The sequence below is a fragment of the Panulirus ornatus genome, chromosome 10 (assembly GCF_036320965.1).
Source record: "Panulirus ornatus isolate Po-2019 chromosome 10, ASM3632096v1, whole genome shotgun sequence".
Lineage (NCBI taxonomy): Eukaryota > Metazoa > Arthropoda > Malacostraca > Decapoda > Palinuridae > Panulirus > Panulirus ornatus.
The window spans coordinates 31,802,426-31,821,118 of NC_092233.1; positions in this window are offsets into that span (position 1 = coordinate 31,802,426).

The window sequence follows — 18,693 nt, forward strand, 5'->3', positions numbered from 1 at the left end:
GAGAGATTGACATATTTATAAGGGTAATGAGTGATAGGCCGAAGAAGTAAAGTTATCAGTGAAAGAGAAAAAGGGTCATTTGGGCAGTACTTACAGGGAAGGAGTGCAAATGATTTGGAGATGTATAAGAGTTAGTGGCAGGAGGTCAAGAGGGAGGTGCAGGGGTTGAAAAAGAGGACAAATGAGAGTTAGGTTGAGTGGGTATTAGTAAACTTTAGGGGGGATAAGATATTTTGGAAAGAGGTGAATAATGTGTTAGAGAAAAGAGGACAAATGGGAAAATCAGTGAAGGGAGCAATATGATGAAGGTAGTGATGAAGTGAGGAGGAGATAGGGTATTTTGAAGGACTGTCAAAGGTGTTTGATGATAGAGAGACAGATGTAGGTTGTTTTGGTTGGGTGGAATGCAAAGTGAAAGAATAATGGACAGTGGTTTGGTGAAGAGATAGGAGTGGTGAAAGCTTTGCATAAGATGAAATGTGGCAAGTCAGCTGGAGTGGATGGCATTGGTGAAGTGCCTTAAGATTGGCAGAATGCATATATAGTGCAATTGTATACAGGCAAAGGGGATAAAGGTGAGTGTTCAAACTACAGAGATATAAGTTTGTTGGGTATACTTGGTAAGTTGTATGGGAGGGCATTGATTGAGAATGTAAAGGCATGTACAGAGCATCAGATTGGGAAGGATCAGTATGGTTTCAGAAGTGGTAGAGGATGCATGGATCCGGTGATTGCTTTAAAGAATGTGCTTGAGAGTATATCTAGGAAAACAGGTGGATTTGTATGAGGCATTATCTGGAGAAGGCATATGGTAGGGTTGATAGAAATGCTTTGTGGAAGGTCTTAAGAATATATGGTGTGAGAGGTAAGCTGCTAGAAGCAGTGAAATTTTTTATCAAGGGTGTAAGACTTGCGTACGAGTAAGAAGAAAGGAAAGTGAGTGGTTCCAAGTGAAGGTTGGTCTACAGCAGGGATGTGTGATGTCATCATGGTTGTTCAATTTGTTTATGGGTGGGGTGGTTAGGGAGATAAAGGCAAGAGTCTTGGAGAGAAGGATAAGCATGCAGTCTGTAGGGGATAAGAGAACCTGGGAAGTGAGTCAGTTGTTTTCTCATAGTACAGCACTAGTGGCAGATCGAGTGAGAAGCTGTAGAAGTTGGTGACTGAGTTTGGAAGTGTGAGAGGAGAAAGTTGAAACTGAATGTGAATAAAAAACAAGATTTTGGGTTTAGTGAAGTTGAAGGACAGGTTAGTTGGGGAATGGGTTTGATGGAGAAAAATTAGAGGAAGTAGTGTTTTAGATACCTGGGAGTGGACTTAGCAGCGAATGGAACAACGGAAGTGGAAATGAGTCATAGGGTGGGGAAGGGTGCAAAGGTTCAAGGTGCACTGATGAATGTGTGGAAAGAGAATATAATCTGGCAGGGCAAAAATGGGTGTGTTTGGAGGAATAGTAGTCCCAACAATATAATATGGAAACAAGGCATGGGCTATAGATAATGCTATGCAAAGGAGGGTGGATGTGTTGAAAATAGAATGTTTGAGGGCAATGCGAAGTGTGAGGTGGTTTCATTGAGTAAGTGATAAAAGGGTAAGAGAGATATGTGGTAATTAAAAAAAGTGTGGTTGAGCTTGCAGAAGAGGATGTGCAATGGTTTGGATGTATGGAGAGAATGAGTGAGGAAAGGTCACAAAAAGGGTACATGTGTCAGAAGTGGAGGGAACAAGGAGAATGGGGAGACCAAATTAGAGATGGAAGAATGGAGTGAAAAAGATTTTCAGTGATCGGGGCCTGAACATGCAGGAGGATGAAAGGCATGCCCAGGTTATAGTAAATTGGAATGTTGGGGTATACTGGGCTCGACATGCTGTCAATGGAATGAACCAGGACATGTGAAGTATCAAGGGTAAACCAGGGAAAGATGTGTGGGGCCTGGATGTGGATAGGAATTGTGACTTCATTGCATTACACATGACAGTTAGAGAATGGATGTGAGCAGATGTGACCTTTCTTTTGTCTGTTACTGACACTACAACATCACTACCATGGACAACAGCACTCAAGCATGAAAAAATTTAGCAGTGAATGGAACCATGAAAGTGGAATTGAGTCACAGGCTGGGGAAGGAGGCGAAGGTTCTGGGAGTGATGAAGAATGTGTGGAAGGAGAGAATGTTATCGTAGAGAAAAAATGGGTATGTTTGAAGGAATAGTAGTTCCAACAATGTTATATGGTTGTACGGAGGAGGGTGGATGTTGTGGAAATGAAATGTTTGAGGACAATATGTGGTGTGAGGTGGCTTGATCGAGTAAGCAATGAAAGGGTAAGCGAGATGTATGGTAATAAAAAGAGTGTGGTTGAGAGAGCAGAAGAGGGTATGTTGAAATGGTTTGGGCATATGGAGAGAATGAACGGGGAAAAAATTGATAGAGGATATACGTCTCAAAAGTGGAAGGAACAAGAAGTGGTAGACCAAATTGGTGGTGCAAGGATGGAGTGAAAAAGATTTTGAGCAATTGGGGCTTGAACACACAGGAGGGATGAGAGGCGTGCAAGGAATAGAGTCAATTGGAACGATGTGGTATACTAGGGTCGACATACTATCATTGGACTGAACCAGGACATGTGAAACATCTGGGGTAAACCATGGAAAGGTATGTGGGGCCTGGATGTGGATAGGGAGTTGTGGTTTCGGTGCATTACACATGACAGCTAGAGACTAAGTGTGGCCTTTTTGTCTCTTTCCTGGCACTGCCTTGCTGAAACAGGGTAGCAGTTCTGTTTCCTGTGGGGCGGTGCAGCACCAGAAATGGATGAAGGCAAGCAAGTATGAATATGTGCATGTGCATGCCTTTATGTGTATGTATGTATATGTTGATATGTATATGTATGAACATGTGCATGTATGGGCATTTATCTATATATATGCGTACATGAGTGGATGGGCCATTCTTTGTCTGTTTCCTGGCACTACCACGTTTGATGCAGGAAACAACAGTTAAGTATAATGATAATAGTAATAATAATAATAATAGATATTATGTATTATTATTATTATTATTATTATTATTATTATTATTATTATTATTATTATTATACATAATCACAGTTTCCTATGTCAGTGAGGTAGCACCAGGCAACAGACGAAGAATGGCCCATCCACTCATACACATATATATATAGATATGTGTATATGTGTGGCAGGGTAGCAACGGGAATGGATGAAGGCAGCAAGGGTGAATATGTACATGTGTATATATGTATATGTCTGTGTATGTATATATATGTATACTTTGAAACGTATATGTGTGTTAGAGGGGGTCTATGTATTAACCTGTATGCGGGGGGTTGGGTCATTCTTTCGTCTGTTTCCTTGTACTACCTTGCAAAAGCAGGAGACAGTAACAAAGTATAATAAATGAATAAATAATATATTATATCCTATATGTTATACTTAGTCGCTGTCTCCCGCTTTAGCGAGGTAGTGCAAGGAAACAGATGAAAGAATGGCCCTACCCACCCACATACACATATATATACATGGAAGCCCACACACGCACATATTCCTATACATTACAACATATACATACATATACATACACAGACATATACATATATACACATGTACATATTCATACTTGCTGCCTTCATCCATTCCTGTCACCACCCACCACACATGAAATGACAACCCCCTCCCCCCGCGTGCGCATGAGGTAGCGCTAGGAAAAGACAACGAAGGCCACATTCGTTCACACTCAGCCTCTAGCTGTCATATGTAATGCACTGACACCACAGCTTCCTTTCCACATCCAGGCCCCACAAAACTTTCCGTGATTTACCGCAGATGCTTCACATGCCCTGGTTCAATCCATTGACAGCACATCAATCCCGGTATACCACATTGTTCCAATTCACTCTATTCCTTGCACGCCTTTCACCCTCCTGTATATTCAGTCCCGGACTGCTAAAAATCTTTTTTCACTCCATCCTTCCACCTCCAATTTGATCTCCCACTTCTCCTCATTCCCCCAGCCTCTGACACATATATCTTCTTTGTCAATCTCTTCTCACTCATTCTCTCCATGTGACCAAACCATTTCAATACAGCCTCTTCTGCTCTTTCAACCACACTCTTTATTACCACACATCTCTCTTACCCTTTCATTACTTACTCGATCAAGCCACCTCACACCACATATTGTCCTCAAACATTTCATTTCCACCACATCCACCCTCCTCTGCACAACCCTATCTATAGGCCATGCCTCACAACCATATAACATTATTGGAACCACTATTCCTTCAAACATACCCATGTTTTGCTCTCCAAGATAACGTTCTTGCCTTCCAAACATTCTTCAGTGCTCCCAGAATCTTCACCCCTCCCCCACCCTGTGACTCACTTCCACTTTCATGGTTCCATCTGCTGCTAAATCCACTCCCAAATATCTAAAACACTTCACTTCCTCCAGTTTTTTCCATTCAAACTTACCTCCCAATTAACTTATCCCTCAACCCTAATAAACCTAATAACCATGCTCTTATTCACATTTACTCTCAGCTTTCTTCTTTTACACACTTTACCAAACTCAGTCACCAACTTCTGCAGTTTCTCACCTGAATCAGCCACCAGCGGTGTATCATCAGCAAACAACAACTGACTCACTTCCCAAGCCCTCTCATCCACAACAGACTGCATACATGCCCCTCTCTCCAAAACTCTTGCATTCACCTCCCTAACAACTCCATCCATAAACAAATTAAACTACTGTGGAGACATCACACACCCCTGCTGCAAACAGACATTCACTAAGAACTAATCACTGTCCTCTCTTCCTACTCGTACACATGCCTTACATCCTCGATAAAAACTTTTCACTGCTTCTAGCAACTTACCTCCCACACCATATACTCTTATTACCTTCCACAAAGCATCTCTAGCACCCCTATCATATGCCTTCTCCAGATCCATAACTGCTACATACAAATTGGAGGTGGAAGGATTGAGTGAAAAAAATTTTGAACGATCAGGGCCTGAACATACAGGTGGGTGAAAGGCTTGCAAGGAATGGAGTGAATTGGAATGAAGTGGTATACTAGAGTTGACGTGCTGTCAATGTATTGAACCTGGGCATGTGAAGCATCTGGGGTAAACCATGGAAAGGTCTGTGTGGCCTGGATGTGGAAAAGGAGCTGTGGTTTCGGTGCATTACACATGACAGCTAGAACCTGAGTGTGAACAAATGTGCCCTTTTTCTCTTTTCCTTCTGATATATATATATATATATATATATATATATATATATATATATATATATATATATATGTATATATATATATATATATATATATATATATATATATATATATATATATATATATCTTTCTTTCATACTATTCGCCATTTCCCGCATTAGCGAGGTAGCGTTGAGAACAGAGGACTGGGCCCTTGAGGGAATATCCTCACCTGGGCCCCTTCTCTGTTCCCTCTTTTGGAAAATTAAAAAAAAAAAGTGAGAGGGGAGGATTTCCAGCCCCCCGCTCCCTCCCCTTTTAGTCGCCTTCTACGACACGCAGGGAATACGTGGGAAGTATTCTTTCTAATATATGTATATTTTTTTTTTTTTTTTTTTTTTTTTTGCCGCTGTCTCCCGCATTTGCGAGGTAGCGCAAGGAAACAGATGAAAGAAATGGCCCAACCCACCCCATACACATGTATATATATACGTCCACACACGCAAATATACATACCTACACAGCTTCCCATGGTTTACCCCAGACACTTCACATGCCCTGATTCAATCCACTGACAGCACGTCAACCCCGGTATACCACATCGATCCAATTCACTCTATTCCTTGCCCTCCTTTCACCCTCCTGCATGTTCAGGCCCCGATCACACAAAATCTTTTTCACTCCATCTTTCCACCTCCAATTTGGTCTCCCACTTCTCCTTGTTCCCTCCACCTCCGTCACATATATCCTCTTGGTCAATCTTTCCTCACTCATTCTCTCCATGTGCCCAAACCACTTCAAAACACCCTCTTCTGCTCTCTCAACCACGCTCTTTTTATTTCCACACATCTCTCTTTCCCTTACGTTACTTACTCGATCAAACCACCTCACACCACACATTGTCCTCAAACATCTCATTTCCAGCTGAGAGGTGCAACTGGAGGGATGTCTGATCATTATCTTGTGGAGGCTAAGGTGAAGATTTGTAAGGGTTTTCAGAAAAGAAGAGTGAATGTTGGGGTGAAGAGGGTGGTGAGAGTAAGAGTAAGTGAGCTTGGGAAGGAGACTTGTGTGAGGAAGTACCAGGAAAGACTGAGTACAGAATGGAAAAAGGTGAGAACAATGGAAGTAAGGGGAGTGGGGGAGGAATGGGATGTATTTAGGGAATCAGTGATGGATTGCGCAAAAGATGCTTGTGGCATGAGAAGAGTGGGAGGTGGGTTGATTAGAAAGGGTAGTGAGTGGTGGGATGAAGAAGTAAGAGTATTAGTGAAAGAGAAGAGAGAGGCATTTGGACAATTTTTGCAGGGAAAAAATGAAATTGAGTGGGAGACGTATAAAAGAAACAGACAGGAGGTCAAGAGAAAGGTGCAAGAGGTGAAAAAAAGGGCAAATGAGAGTTGGGGTGAGAGAGTATCATTAAATTTTAGGGAGAATAAAAAGATGTTCTGGAAGGAGGTAAATAAAGTGCGTAAGACAAGGGAGCAAATGGGAACTTCAGTGAAGGGCGCAAATGGGGAGGTGATAACAAGTAGTGGTGATGTGAGAAGGAGATGGAGTGAGTATTTTGAAGGTTTGTTGAATGTGTTTGATGATAGAGTGGCAGATATAGGGTGTTTTGGTCGAGGTGGTGTGCAAAGTGCGAGGGTTAGGGAAAATGATTTGGTAAACAGAGAAGAGGTAGTAAAAGCTTTGCGGAAGATGAAAGCCGGCAAGGCAGCAGGTTTGGATGGTATTGCAGTGGAATTTATTAAAAAAGGGGGTGACTGTATTGTTGACTGGTTGGTAAGGTTATTTAATGTATGTATGACTCATGGTGAGGTGCCTGAGGAATGGCGGAATGTGTGCATAGTGCCATTGTACAAAGGCAAAGGGGATAAGAGTGAGTGCTCAAATTACAGAGGTATAAGTTTGTTGAGTATTCCTGGCAAATTGTATGGGAGGGTATTGATTGAGAGGGTGAAGGCATGTACAGAGCATCAGATTGGGGAAGAGCAGTGTGGTTTCAGAAGTGGTAGAGGATGTGTGGATCAGGTGTTTGCTTTGAAGAATGTATGTGAGAAATACTTAGAAAAGCAAATGGATTTGTATGTAGCATTTATGGATCTGGAGAAGGCATATGATAGAGTTGATAGAGATGCTCTGTGGAAGGTATTAAGAATATATGGTGTGGGAGGAAAGTTGTTAGAAGCAGTGAAAAGTTTTTATCGAGGATGTAAGGCATGTGTACGTGTAGGAAGAGAGGAAAGTGATTGGTTCTCAGTGAATGTAGGTTTGCGGCAGGGGTGTGTGATGTCTCCATGGTTGTTTAATTTGTTTATGGATGTTGTTGTTAGGGAGGTGAATGCAAGAGTTTTGGAAAGAGGGGTAAGGATGAAGTCTGTTGGGGATGAGAGAGCTTGGGAAGTGAGTCAGTTGTTGTTCGCTGATGATACAGCGCTGGTGGCTGATTCATGTGAGAAACTGCAGAAGCTGGTGACTGAGTTTGGTAAAGTGTGTGAAAGAAGAAAGTTAAGAGTAAATATGAATAAGAGCAAGGTTATTAGGTACAGTAGGGTTGAGGGTCAAGTCAATTGGGAGGTGAGTTTGAATGGAGAAAAACTGGAGGAAGTGAAGTGTTTTAGATATCTGGGAGTGGATGTGGCAGCGGATGGAACCATGGAAGCGGAAGTGGATCATAGGGTGGGGGAGGGGGCGAAAATTCTGGGAGCCTTGAAGAATGTGTGGAAGTCGAGAACATTATCTCGGAAAGCAAAAATGGGTATGTTTGAAGGAATAGTGGTTCCAACAATGTTGTATGGTTGCGAGGCGTGGACTATGGATAGAGTTGTGTGCAGGAGGATGGATGTGCTGGAAATGAGATGTTTGAGGACAATGTGTGGTGTGAGGTGGTTTGATCGAGTGAGATGTTTGAGGACAATGTGTGGTGTGAGGTGGTTTGATCGAGTAAGTAACGTGAGGGTAAGAGAGATGTGTGGAAATAAAAAGAGCGTGGTTGAGAGAGCAGAAGAGGGTGTTTTGAAATGGTTTTTTCACATGGAGAGAATGAGTGAGGAAAGATTGACCAAGAGGATATATGTGTCGGAGGTGGAGGGAACGAGGAGAAGAGGGAGACCAAATTGGAGGTGGAAAGATGGAGTGAAAAAGATTTTATGTGATCGGGGCCTGAACATGCAGGAGGGTGAAAGGAGGGCAAGGAATAGAGTGAATTGGAGCGATGTGGTATACCGGGGTTGACGTGCTGTCAGTGGATTGAATCAAGGCATGTGAAGCGTCTGGGGTAAACCATGGAAAGCTGTGTAGGTATGTATATTTTGCGTGTGTGGACGTATGTATATACATGTGTATGGGGGGGGGGTTGGGCCATTTCTTTCGTCTGTTTCCTTGCGCTACCTCGCAAACGCGGGAGACAGCGACAAAGTATAATAAAAAAAAAAATAATATATATATATGGATTTATGGATTTGTATGTAGCATTTATGGATCTGGAGAAGGCATATGATAGAGTTGATAGAGATGCTCTGTGGAAGGTATTAAGAATATATGGTGTGGGAGGCAAGTTGTTAGAAGCAGTGAAAAGTTTTTATTGAGGATGTAAGGCATGTGTACGTGTAGGAAGAGAGGAAAGTGATTGGTTCTCAGTGAATGTAGGTTTGCGGCAGGGGTGTGTGATGTCTCCATGGTTGTTTAATTTGGTTATGGATGGGGTTGTTAGGGAGGTAAATGCAAGAGTTTTGGAAAGAGGGGCAAGTATGAAGTCTGTTGGGGATGAGAGAGCTTGGGAAGTGAGTCAGTTGTTGTTCGCTGATGATACAGCGCTGGTGGCTGATTCATGTGAGAAACTGCAGAAGCTGGTGACTGAGTTTGGAAAAGTGTGTGGAAGAAGAAAGTTAAGAGTAAATGTGAATAAGAGCAAGGTTATTAGGTACAGTAGGGTTGAGGGTCAAGTCAATTGGGAGGTGAGTTTGAATGGAGAAAAACTGGAGGAAGTGAAGTGTTTTAGATATCTGGGAGTGGATCTGGCAGCGGATGGAACCATGGAAGCGGAAGTGGATCATAAGGTGGGGGAGGGGGCGAAAATCCTGGGGGCCTTGAAGAATGTGTGGAAGTCGAGAACATTATCTTGGAAAGCAAAAATGGGTATGTTTGAAGGAATAGTGGTTCCAACAATGTTGTATGGTTGCGAGGCGTGGGCTATGGATAGAGTTGTGCGCAGGAGGATGGATGTGCTGGAAATGAGTGAATTGGAGCGATGTGGATCATAGGGTGGGGGAGGGGGCGAAAATTCTGGGGGCCTTGAAGAATGTGTGGAAGTCGAGAACATTATCTCGGAAAGCAAAAATGGGTATGTTTGAAGGAATAGTGGTTCCAACAATGTTGTATGGTTGCGAGGCGTGGGCTATGGATAGAGTTGTGCGCAGGAGGATGGATGTGCTGGAAATGAGTGAATTGGAGCGATGTGGTATACCGGGGTTGACGTGCTGTCAGTGGATTGAATCAAGGCATGTGAAGCGTCTGGGGTAAACCATGGAAAGCTGTGTAGGTATGTATTTTTGCGTGTGTGGACGTATGTATATACATGTGTATGGGTGGGGGTTGGGCCATTTCTTTCGTCTGTTTCCTTGCGCTACCTCGCAAACGCGGGAGACAGCGACAAAGCAAAAAAAAAATATATATATATATATATATATATATATATATATATATATATATGGATGTTTTGGCTCTGAGTGAAATGAAGCTCAAGGGTAAAGGGGAAGAGTGGTTTGGAAATGTCTTGGGAGTAAAGTCAGGGGTAAGTGAGAGGACAAGAGCAAGGGAAGGAGTAGCAGTACTCCTGAAACAGGAGTTGTGGGAGTATGTGATAGAATGTAAGAAAGTAAATTCTCGATTAATATGGGTAAAACTGAAAGTTAATGGAGAGAGATGGGTGATTATTGGTGCATATGCACCTGGGCATGAGAAGAAAGATCATGAGAGGCAAGTGTTTTGGGAGCAGCTGAATGAGTGTGTTAGTGGTTTTGATGCATGAGACCGGGTTATAGTCATGGGTGATTTGAATGCAAAGGTGAGTAATGTGGCAGTTGAGGGAATAATTGGTATACATGGGGTGTTCAGTGTTGTAAATGGAAATGGTGAAGAGCTTGTAGATGTATGTGCTGAAAAAGGACTGGTAATTGGGAATACCTGGTTTAAAAAGCGAGATATACATAAGTATACGTATGTAAGTAGGAGAGATAGCCAGAGAGCGTTATTGGATTATGTGTTAATTGACAGGCGCGCGAAAGAGAGACTTTTTGATGTTAATGTGCTGAGAGGTGCAACTGGAGGGATGTCTGATCATTATCTTGTGGAGGCTAAGGTGAAGATTTGTATGGGTTTTCAGAAAAGAAGAGTGAATGTTGGGGTGGAGAGGGTGGTGAGAGTAAGTGAGCTTGGGAAGGAGACTTGTGTTAGGAAGTACCAGGAGAGACTGAGTACAGAATGGAAAAAGGTGAGAACAATGGAAGTAAGGGGAGTGGGGGAGGAATGGGATGTATTTAGGGAATCAGTGATGGATTGCGCAAAAGATGCTTGTGGCATGAGAAGAGTGGGAGGTGGGTTGATTAGAAAGGGTAGTGAGTGGTGGGATGAAGAAATAAGATTATTAGTGAAAGAGAAGAGAGAGGCATTTGGACGATTTTTGCAGGGAAAAAATGCAATTGAATGGGAGATGTATAAAAGAAAGAGACAGGAGGTCAAGAGAAAGGTGCAAGAGGTGAAAAAGAGGGCAAATGAGAGTTGGGGTGAGAGAGTATCATTAAATTTTAGGGAGAATAAAAAGATGTTCTGGAAGGAGGTAAATAAAGTGAGTAAGACAAGGGAGCAAATGGGAACTTCAGTGAAGGGTGCAAATGGGGAGGTGATAACAAGTAGTGGTGATGTGAGAAGGAGTTGGAGTGAGTATTTTGAAGGTTTGTTGAATGTGTTTGATGATAGAGTGGCAGATATAGGGTGTTTTGGTCGAGGTGGTGTGCAAAGTGAGAGGGTTAGGGAAAATGATTTGGTAAACAGAGAAGAGGTAGTAAAAGCTTTGTGGAAGATGAAAGCCGGCAAGGCAGCAGGTTTGGATGGTATTGCAGTGGAATTTATTAAAAATGGGGGTGACTGTATTATTGACTGATTGGTGAGGTTATTTAATGTATGTATGACTCATGGTGAGGTGCCTGAGGATTGGCGGAATGCTTGCATAGTGCCATTGTACAAAGGCAAAGGGGATAAGAGTGAGTGCTCAAATTACAGAGGTATAAGTTTGTTGAGTATTCCTGGGAAATTATATGGGAGGGTATTGATTGAGAGGGTGAAGGCATGTACAGAGCATCAGATTGGGGAAGAGCAGTGTGGTTTCAGAAGTGGTAGAGGATGTGTGGATCAAGTGTTTGCTTTGAAGAATGTATGTGAGAAATACTTAGAAAAGCAAATGGATTTGTATGTAGCATTTATGGATCTGGAGAAGGCATATGATAGAGTTGATAGAGATGCTCTGTGGAAGGTATTAAGAATATATGGTGTGGGAGGCAAGTTGTTAGAAGCAGTGAAAAGTTTTTATCGAGGATGTAAGGCATGTGTACGTGTAGGAAGAGAGGAAAGTGATTGGTTCTCAGTGAATGTAGGTTTGCGGCAGGGGTGTGTGATGTCTCCATGGTTGTTTAATTTGTTTATGGATGGGGTTGTGAGGGAGGTGAATGCAAGAGTTTTGGAAAGAGGGGCAAGTATGAAGTCTGTTGTGGATGAGAGAGCTTGGGAAGTGAGTCAGTTGTTGCTCGCTGATGATACAGCACTGGTGGCTGATTCATGTAAGAAACTGCAGAAGCTGGTGACTGAGTTTGGTAAAGTGTGTGAAAGAAGAAAGTTAAGAGTAAATGTGAATAAGAGCAAAGTTATTAGGTACAGTAGGGTTGAGGGTCAAGTCAATTGGGATGTAAGTTTGACTGGAGGAAGTAAAGTGTTTTAGATATCTGGGAGTGGATCTGGCAGCGGATGGAATCATGGAAGCGGAAGTGGATCATAGGGTGGGGGAGGGGGCGAAAATCCTGGGAGCCTTGAAGAATGTATGGAAGTCGAGAACATTATCTCGGAGAGCAAAAATGGGTATGTTTGAAGGAATAGTGGTTCCAACAATGTTGTATGGTTGCGAAGCGTGGGCTATGGATAGAGTTGTGCGCAGGAGGATGGATGTGCTGGAAATGAGATGTTAAGGACAATGTGTGGTGTGAGGTGGTTAGATCGAGTAAGTAACGTAAGGGTAAGAGAGATGTGCGGAAATAAAAAGAGCATGGTTGAGAGAGCAGAAGAGGGTGTTTTGAAATGGTTTGGGCACATGGAGAGAATGAGTGAGGAAAGATTGACCAAGAGGATATATGTGTCGGAGGTGGAGGGAACGAGGAGAAGTGGGAGATGTGGAGTGGAAAGATGGAGTGAAAAAGATTTTGTGTGATCGGGGCCTGAACATGCAGGAGGGTGAAAGGAGGGCAAGGAATAGAGTGAATTGGAATGATGTGGTATACCGGGGTTGACGTGCTGTCAGTGGATTGAATCAGGGCATGTGAAGCGTCTGGGGTAAACCATGGAAAGCTGTGAAGGTATGTATATTTGCGTGTGTGGACGTATGTATATACATGTGTATGGGGGTGGGTTGGGCCATTTCTTTCGTCTGTTTCCTTGCGCTACCTCGCAAACGTGGGAGACAGCGACAAAGAAAAAAAAAAAAAAATATATATATATATATATATATATATATATATATATATATATATATATATATATATATATATATATGTATATATTATTTTTTTATTATACTTTGTTGCTGTCTCCCGCATTAGCAAGGTAGCACAAGGAAACAGACGAAAGAATGGCCCAACCCACCCACATACACGTCCACACACGCACATATACATACCTATATATATATATATATATATATATATATATATATATATATATATGGGGGTAGAATGAATACTTCCCACGCATTCCCCACGCGTTGTAGAATGTGACTAAAGGGGACAGGAGCGGGGGGCTAGAAACCCTCCCCTCCTTGTATTTTAACTTTCTAAAAGGGGGAACAGAAGAATGAGTCATGCGTGGCATGCTCATCTTTCTAGAAGGCTCAGATTGGGGTGTCTAAATGTGTGTGGATGTAACCAAGATGAGAAGAAAGGAAAGATAGGTAGTATGTTTGAGGAAAGGAACCACAATGTTTTGGCTCTGAGTGAAACAAAGCTCAAGGTTAAAGGGGATGAGTGGTATGGGAATGTTTTGGGAGTAAAGTCAGGGGTTGGTGAGAGGACAAGAGCACGGGAAGGAGTAGCACTGCTCCTGAAACAGTTGTTGTGGGAGTATTTGAGAGAGTGTAAGAAAGTAAACTCTAGATTGATATGGTTAAACTGAAAGTGAATGGTGAGAGATGGGTTATTATTTATGCCTATGCACCTGGTCATAAGAAGAAAGATCATGAGAGGCAAGTGTTTTGGGAGCAATTGAGTGAGTGTCTTAGCAGTTTTCATGTACAAGACCGGGTTATAGTGATTGGTGATTTGAATGCCAAGGTGATTGATGTAGCAGTTGAGGGAATAATTGGTGTTCATGGAGTGTTCAGTGTTGTAATGGAAATGGTGAAGACCTTGTAGATTTGTGTGCTGAAAAAGGACTGGTGATTGGGAATACCTGGCTTAAAAAGACAGATATACATAAGTATACGTATATAAGTAGGAGAGATGGCCAGAGAGCATTATTGGATTATGTGGTAATTGATAGGCACGTGAAAGAGAGACTTTTAGATGTTAATGTGCTGAGAGGTGCAACTGGAGGGATGTCTGATCATTATCTTGTGGAGGCGAAGATGAAGATTTGTTTAGGTTTTCAGAGAAGAAGAGAGAATGTTGGGATGAAGAGAGTAGTGAGAGTAAGTGAACTTGGGAAGGAGATGTGTGAGGAAGCACCAGGAGAGACTGAGTGCAGAATGGAAAAAGGTGAGAGCAAAGGACGTAAGGGGATTGGGGGAGGAATGGGATGTATTTAGGGAAGCAGTGATAGCGTGCACAAAAGATGCTTGTGGCATGAGAAGCGTGGGAGGTGGGCAGATTAGAAAGGGTAGTGAGTGGTGGGATGAAGAAGTAAGATTATTAGTGAAAGAGAAAAGATGCATTTGGACAATTTTTGCAGGGAAATAGTGCAAATGACTGGGAGATGTGTAAAAGAAAGCAGCAGGAGGTGAAGAGAAAGGTGCAAGAGGTGAAAAAGAGGGCAAATGAGACTTGGGGTGAGAGAGTATCATTAAATTTTAGGGAGAATAAGATGTTTTGAAAGGAGGTAAATAAAGTGCGTAAGACAAGAGAACAAATGGGAACATCGGTGAAGTGGGCTAATGGGGAGGTAATAACAAGTAGTGATAAAGTGAGATGGAGATGGAGTGAGTATTTTGAAGGTTTGTTGAATGTGCATGATGATAGAGTGGCAGATATAGGTTGTTTCGCTCAAGGTGGTGTGCGAAGTGAGAGGGTTAGAGAAAATGATTTGGTAAACAGAGAAGAGGTAGTGAAAGCTTTGCGGAAGATGAAAGCTGGCAAAGCAGTGGGTTTGGATGGTATTGCAGTAAAATATATTGAAAAAGGGGGTGACTGTGTTGTTGACTGGTTGGTAAGGATATTTAATGTATGTATGGCTCATGGTAAAGTGCCTGAGGATTGGTGGAATGCATGCATAGTGCCATTGTACAAAGGCAAAGGGGATAAAGTTGAGTGTTCAAATTACAGAGGTATAAGTTTGTTGAGTATTCCTGTGAAATTATATGGGTGGGTATTGATTGAGAGGGTTAAAGCATGTACAGAGCAGCAGACTGGGGAAGAGCAGTGTGGTTTTAGAAGTGGTAATAGATGTGTGGATCAGATATTTGCTCTGAAGAATGTATGCGAGAAATAATTAGAAAAACAAATGGATTTGTATTTATGGATGTGGAGAATGCATATGATAAGAGTTGACAGAGATGCTCTGTAGAAGGTATTAAGAATATGTGGTGTGGGAGGCAAGTTGCTAGAAGCAGTGAAAATTTTCATCTAGGAGGTAAGGCATGTGTACGAGTAGGAAAAGAGGAAAGTGATTGGTTCTTAGTGAATGTCGGTTTGCAAAGGGGTGCATGATGTCTCCATGGTTGTTTAATTTGTTTATGGATGGGGTTGTTAGGGAGGTGAAAGCAAGAGTTTTGGAGACGGGCAAGTATACAGTCCATTGTGGATGAGAGGGCTTGGGAAGTGAGTCTGTTGTTCTTTGCTGATGATACGGTGCTGGTGGCTGATTCAGGTGAGAAACTGTAGAAGCTGGTGACTGAGTTTGGTAAAGTGTGTGAAAGAAGAAAGCTGAGAGTAAATGTGAATAAGAGCAAGGTTATTAGGTACAGTAGGGTTGAGGGAGGTAAGTTTGAATGGAGAAAAACTGGAGGAAGTGAAGTATTTTAGATATCTGGGAGTGGATTTGGCAGCGGATGGAACCATGGAAGCGGAAGTGAGTCACACGGTGGGGGAGGGGGCGAAGGTTCTGGGAGCGTTGAAAAATGTGTGGAAGACGAGAACATTGTCTCGGAAAGCAAAAATGGGTATGTTTGAAGGAATAGTGGTTCTGACAATGTTATATGGTTGCGAGACATTGGCTGTAGATAGGGTTGTGCGGAGGAGGGTGGATGTATTGGAAATGAGATGTTTTAAGGCTAGTGTGGTGTGAAGGTGGTTAGATCGAGTATTAACGTAAGGGTAAGAGAGATGTGTGGAAATAAAAAGAGCGTGGTTGAGAGAGCAGAAGAGGGTTTATTGAAATGGTTTGGTCACATGGAGAGAATGAGTGAGGAAAGATTGACCAAGAGGATATATGTGTCGGAGGTGGAGGGAACGAGGAGAAGTGGGAGATGTGGAGTGGAAAGATGGAGTGAAAAAGATTTTGTGTGATCGGGGCCTGAACATGCAGGAGGGTGAAAGGAGGGCAAGGAATAGAGTGAATTTGGAATGATGTGGTATACCGGGGTTGACGTGCTGTCAGTGGATTGAAATCAAGGCATGTGAAGCGTCTGGGGTAAACCATGGAAAGCTGTGTAGGTATGTATTTTTGCGTGTGTGGACGTATGTATATACATGTGTATGGGGGGGGGTTGGGCCATTTCTTTCGTCTGTTTCCTTGCGCTACCTCGCAACGTGGGGAGACAGGATCAAGAAAAAAAAAAAAAAATATATATATATATATTATATATATATATTATATATATATATATTATATATATATATATTATAGTAATATGTATATATTTATTTTTTATTATACTTTGTTGCTGTCTCCCGCATTAGCAAGGTAGCACAAGGAAACAGACGAAAGAATGGCCCAACCACCCACATTACACGTCCACAACACGCATACATATACATACCTATATATATATATATATATATTATATATATAATATATATATATATTTATGGGGGTAGAATGAATACTTCCCACGCATTCCCCACGCGTTGTAGGAATGTGACTAAGGGGACAGGAGCGGGGGGCTAGAAACCCTCCCTCCTTGTATTTTAACTTTCTAAAAGGGGGAAAGAAGAATGAGTCATGCGTGGCATCTCATCTTTCTAGAAGGCTCAGATTGGGGTGTCTAAATGTGTGTGGATGTAACCAAGATGAGAAGAAAGGAAAGATAGGTAGTATGTTTGAGGAAATGAACCACAATGTTTGCTCTGAGTGAAACAAAGCTCAAGGTTAAAGGGGATGAGTGGTATGGGAATGTTTTGGGAGTAAAGTAGGGGTTGGTTGATGAGGACTAAAGAGCACGGAAGGAGTAGCACTGCTCCTGAAACAGTTGTTGTGGGAGTATTTGAGTGAGTGTTAAGAAAGTTTCTACTCAAGATTGTTAAGGTTAAACTGTAAAAAGTGAATGGTGAGAGTGGGTATTATTTATGCCTATGCACCTGGTCATAAGAAGAAAGATCATGAGAGGCAAGTGTTTTGGGAGCAATTGAGTGAGTGTCTTAGCAGTTTTCATGTACAAGACCAGGTTATAGTGATTGGTGATTTGAATGCCAAGGTGATTGATGTAGCCAGTGACGGGAATAATTGGTGTTCATGGAGTGTTCAGTGTTGTAAATGGAAATGGTGAAGACTTGTAGATTTGTGTGCTGAAAAAGGACTGGTGATTGGGAATACCTGGCTTAAAAAGACAGATATACATAAGTATACGTATGTAAGTAGGAGAGATGGCCAGAGAGGCATTATTGGGATTATCGTGGTAATTGAAATAGGCACTTATTATTCTTTTTAGTGAAAGTAGAGACTTTTAGATGTTAATGTGCTGAGAGGTGCAACTGGATACAGGGGATGTCTGATCATTATCTTGTGGAGGCGAAGATGAAGATTTGTTTAGGTTATTCAGAGAAGAAGAGAGAATGTTGGGATGAAGAGAGTAGTGAGAGTAAGTGAACTTGGGAAGGAGATGTGTGAGGAAGCACCAGGAGAGACTGATGCAGAATGGAAAAAGGTGAGAGCAAAGGACGTAAGGGGATTGGGGGAGGAATGGGATGTATTTAGGGAAGCATTGAATTAGCGTGCACAAAAGATGCTTGTGGCATGAGAAGCGTGGGAGGTGGGCAGATATTGAAAGGGTAGTGAGTGGTGGGATGAAGAAGTAAGAGTATTAGTGAAAGAGAAAGATGCATTTGGACAATTTTTGCAGGGAAATAGTGCAAATGACTGGGAGATGTAATAAAGAAAGGCAAGAGGTCAAGAGAAAGGTGCAAGAGGTGAAAAAGAGGGCAAATGAGACTTGGGGTGAGAGAGTAATCATTAAATTTTAGGGAGAATAAGATGTTTTGAAAGGAGGTAAATAAAGTGCGTAAGACAAGAGAACAAATGGGAACATCGGTGGAAGTGGGCTAATGGGAGGTAATAACAAGTAGTGATAAAGTGAGATGGAGATGGAGTGAGTATTTGAAGGTTTGTTGAATGTGCATGATGATAGAGTGGCAGATATAGGGTGTTTTGGTCGAGGTGGTGTGCAAAGTGAGAGGGTTAGAGAAAATGATTTGGTAAACAGAGAAGAGGTAGTGAAGCTTTTGCGGAAGATGAAATCTGGCAAAGCAGTGGGTTTGGTGGTTTTAATTTATTTTTTTTTTTTTTTTTTTTTTTTTTTTTTTTTTTTTTTTTTTTTTTTTTTTTTTTTTTTTTACAGTAAAATATATTGAAAAAGGGGGTGACTGTGTTGTTGACTGGTTGGTTCTCTCGGCTCGCTCGCGCTATTGTATGTATGGCTCATGGTAAAGTGCCTGAGGATTGGCGGAATGCATGCATAGTGCCATTGTACAAAGGCAAAGGGGATAAAGTTGAGTGTTCAAATTACAGAGGTATAAGTTTGTTGAGTATTCCTGGGAAATTATATGGGA